Source organism: Centruroides sculpturatus, unplaced genomic scaffold (assembly GCF_000671375.1).
Source record: "Centruroides sculpturatus isolate CEXI.00-Female unplaced genomic scaffold, Cexi_2.0 scaffold8, whole genome shotgun sequence".
Classification (NCBI taxonomy): domain Eukaryota; kingdom Metazoa; phylum Arthropoda; class Arachnida; order Scorpiones; family Buthidae; genus Centruroides; species Centruroides sculpturatus.
The window spans coordinates 508,298-512,914 of record NW_019384535.1 but is presented as its reverse complement, the minus strand read 5'-3'; the positions used below and the strand labels follow the sequence as shown (position 1 = coordinate 512,914).

At 26.2% G+C, this 4,617-nt stretch overlaps 1 protein-coding gene across 10 annotated transcripts in view; it reads left to right on the top strand.

The window, feature by feature from the left end:
• Positions 1-52: 52 nt before the first annotated feature.
• Positions 53-4,617, top strand: part of LOC111623180 (glutamate receptor-like) — a 51,096-nt gene continuing 46,531 nt past the window's right edge. For all 10 annotated transcript variants that reach the window (XM_023365659.1, XM_023365655.1, XM_023365651.1 and 7 more), the window contains exons 1-2: positions 53-187; positions 317-399. The gene's annotated coding sequence lies outside the window, so the exon portion shown is untranslated. The remainder of the gene's footprint in view (positions 188-316; positions 400-4,617) is intronic.

Genomic DNA, 4,617 nt, shown 5'->3' with positions numbered 1-4,617 from the left:
CTGATGTCTGTAACATTGGGATTTGTACATCAACCTTCGGCTACCGACACGTGTCGTGACGTCGACGACTTACCTGATTGCTATTGGGTACTTCCGCTTGTGACGTATGCGTATTAGTTGATTACGTCACAGAAAGGTGTTTCAAAAAATTTTTCGAACGGTGGAATGCCGATTATACACGATTGAGGTTTGCATAATCAGAATTTTTATATGTAAAAAAACCTATTATCAATTTTGCTTTTTATTGATTATGAAAATGATTAATAATTTTTCTTCAAATCATAATCTCATTATTATTTTTACGATTTTTTTTCAGACTTTCTCAGATTTTTATATACGAGGAAAAAAGAATATAAAAATAAATCGGAATTAATTAAAATACGAGAAAGATCGAAACTGGTAAATATAAAATTCATAATTTTTTATTATTCATTTTATACTTTCACTTTTGTTGTTATTCGATATATTTTGTATAATCTTATTAAATTAAATGTAAAAAATTTATTTACTCCAGTATATTTTTTAATATATCGGTATTAATATAAGAAAACGAAATAACAAAAGAAAAACAAGAACATTTTTATTTTAGTTATAAATATACGACTTTTATATCTGTATTCCAAGGTATTTATGAAGAAAAGTGCAAGCTGTTCTTGTAACTGAAGTCAAGTCCAATCGATAATATATCTCTTCTCCTTCCTTAGACTCTTCTTATATTTATTAGAATACATTTCGTATACATGTGTTTATCAGTAAAACGTTTTAATATTTCCTAGACTAAATCTTCATGCAGGTTGTTATAAATCTGAAAACAAATAAAGGATTCACATACCCAAGTAGTTTTCTATAACTACTTTCTTCTTTATCTCGAGTGGTATTAGGCACTGTGCCGATTAATAGATAGTTGTAATCTTCTATTGTTTTTATCAATCAGAACTCATTTGAGACTGCAATCGATTACTCCACAAATACATACAAACAGGGTAAAAAAATGAACAGTTAGCTTATTATATTGATTCTGTTCCTAACAATTTCGAACAAATGCGTTAGCTAAAAATTAGATCAATTACTTGATAAATACAGTAACTACGAAAAATTTTCTCGCATAATTATTATGTATAAATGCAATTATTAAACACTTCCTGAATTGGTTTGCTATTCTAATTTTTAAATGTATTTTTGTGTTTTTTTTTCTAGTTATTGAATTTTAGAAAATTTTTCGTTAATTACGATTACTTTTTAAATTGTAATTATGTTTTTGTGTTTAATATCCGTTACCAAAATCATTTACTAGATCAAAGTTTCTGATTTCTTTCCAATTAACGATATTGCTCGTCTTCAAATATCAGATCAGTTGATGGAAGTATATCTCATATATATATATATATTTTTTTAAAGATATTGTCAAAATTATTTTGATGCTTATATTAAAATTTTACTTTGTTAGTCGTAAAGAAAATGATCTTTCACATATATAAATAAAATTAACATGTTTAAATGTTTGTTAGCCTGATTTATAATATAATAAAAGTTTTATGTAAATTGTTTTGTTTTAGCCTATATTTTTTAGCTTTAATTTTCTAATTGCAGACTTATACTTTCCAACTGTGTCAATCTGTTTGTTCTTTGTTAACTTCGGAGTTAGAGAGATGAAAATCGAGACCAGATATATTGATAGAAAGCTTAGTAATGATGGTTCACCTAATTTTTAAGGCCTTTAGGCGCACTAGGCGCACGCCTAAAGGCCTTAAAAATTATCTAATAACAGATAATATGCCTCTAAAAATTTATTGAATGTTTATAAGGATCCCCGGCAAGAACAGTGACATAACTCATAAATTGACAATTTTATTGCCCCCTTTTTAATATAAAAGAGCATTATTTACATAAAGGGTCTTATAACAAAATTACGCCTAAGGCCTGAAAGCAACGTAATCTTCTACTGAAGTTTAGGGTCTGAGGTCCTGATTAACTAAACACGTACTTCCGGTACAGACTAGAAGTCATACGATTTTCCTAAATTAAACAAAGATTAAAATTGCAACCTAGCATTGTGAAAATATTACAATAATAAACATTCGATTGTAAATTTAGTTTAGATTATTCTACTAAATAAAACTTAATTATATATATAATATTAAATTAAGGTTTCTGACATAATTTTATGTAATAACTTATCATGATTTATTGGAGATACGACGAATTTGTTAGGAAAAATAGAAACAGTCTGTTATAATACATAAAACAACGTTTAAAAATAAATTATATGGATATATGTTAACTTCAAAAAACATTATTCAGTTTTATTCTTTTCTTTTTATGTCAAGTTATTTCTATTTAAATTGTCTTATTATAAACTGCACATATTTTAGTTCTGATTCGTCAGTTTCGAATCGATTATATTTATTTTTGCAACCGATTTTTTCGCATCCATCATAATTTATACAATTTTTTTCACAAGATATTTATATTTATCTATAAAAATAGGAGTTTTATATTCATTTGAAACACAGCATAAAAGTCGCATTCACTTTGTGAAGTTTGTTAATTTAAACAGAAACTGATTTCAATATTTATTCACTGATTTGGGTAGTAATATCACGGTATGTTGGATCTTTTACAGGTTACATTGTCATTTTTTTTTGTGTTAGAAAAGGTTTAAGAATAATTAAAAAAAAGGCGAAAATTTATTTCAATTTAAATTCACCTTGTTCAATTTTATCTCGGGATAATAAAAAGTCATTATTTTGATTATTTTCTTTTATATCAATTCTTTTGTAAGAAGTAAGTAAAATATAAATTTTAAAATGTACGGGAGATTAGGACGAAATTATAAAAAATTTTTTTCCATTCCAAGTAAATAATTCTCCTTGAAAGCGATTTTAAAATGTTTGCATTAGAAAATTACAAGTGGAAACAGATTTTAATAAATTAAAAAATGATTTACAATTTAAAAATTTTTCGTAAAATACAAAATAATATAATAGTAAACAGTCTGCAATTTTATCTATTAAAATTTATTAGTCGCATGTTTTTATTTGTTAATTAGTAATTAATTAATTAATGCTTAGTTGTAGCATTCATTTTTATAATCTTTTTTTCAATTATTTTATTATTGTCTGATCTACATTTATAATAAATAATGAATAATTGATTAGACAAATATTATTTTATATTTTACTTGTTTCATATTTAAATTATGTATTCTGTAGCCTCTTTAATCGCAGTTATTTACAAGGAAACTGGAGAATTACTTTTTAGTTTTTATGTTCTTCTTCTGCATTTTTATTTACGTAATGGTAATTTTTCTGTTATGTTTTGACTTCTTTATTGAAAATAATGGTGCTCACATTTTTGTATTTATATTAATGTTATGTTTATGTAAACAGTATTATTATGGCTTTTCAGCCATACTCTCTCGTTACATAATTTATGTTTACTTTTTATTATGTTTCTTTATAGAATATTCTCCCACCGATAATAAAAATAATAAATAATTTTAGAAATTTAAAAAAATATATTATTCTTATAAATTTTGTAATGTTTATTTACATTATTATGTGATTGATTTATTTTGTTATAGATTTTACTGTTTTTATTCTGTTATATATGCATCTCGTGCTACTACCGTTACAGACCACTCTTATTGGGCTGCAATTTTCTGATTATAGACCTATACGTCCTTACTGTCGGCTGTCGGTCCGTCCGTTATTCGTTATTCTCGACAACGGAGTTAGATACGTGAAAATCGAGACCAGATATGAAACGCTTAACTATATATGAACCTTTGGTCTGGACGGGTAGCCATTTTGTTTTTATTTTTCGGCTCTGTTATATATAACAGAGGGAAAGTATGAAGATCGGTCAAAAATTTACCCCCCCCCCCGATTGTTAATTTTTTATTCAGAGGACTTTTAAACGTCGGGAAATGCAAAAAACAAAAGATTCGGGGATTTTTTCTGTATGTATGGATGTGTGTGTGAGGACACGATTTTGTTTATCTCGTTTGAAGCTTAATAACTTCTGTGCTTTTTGTCAACAATTTCTGAAATTTCATAGGGAGGTTTGTGTTTTAGGAGGTTTTATGCTAGTAAATTTTTATGGTTAAAGGTAAAGGAAGGTGGGAGATAAATAGAGTCGTGTGTTGTATCTCGAATGGGGTCGGTCTTAATGCGATTTTTCTCGTTATTAGCATTTTCAATTTTTTTTTTTTTTTTTTTGTAAAACTCACCCTACACTGAAAATTAAGCTTTTTGCCATTTTATAACAGTTAAAAAATATAAAAAAGTTGTTTTAATAAAATATACTAACAGATGGCGTCATACACACAGTTTTTAATGTTTCCGGGAAAATTAAGCAACTCGTTGCTGGATTTTTTTTTAATTAAAAGATGATTAATAATTTAAGCCCGGCATTGTGACGAGATTTGTATCTATTATTTTCTGTTATTCTTTTTACTTAATAGATATTAATTAATAAACATTTATTTTTATATTGCTTGAAAGATGTATAATAAAAGCTTCTGTATTAGCTACTATCGATGTTTAGCGATAGTAAATAATCGAATTTTATATTTATATTTATTCCAAACTCTTAAGTTAAATATTATTATATTGC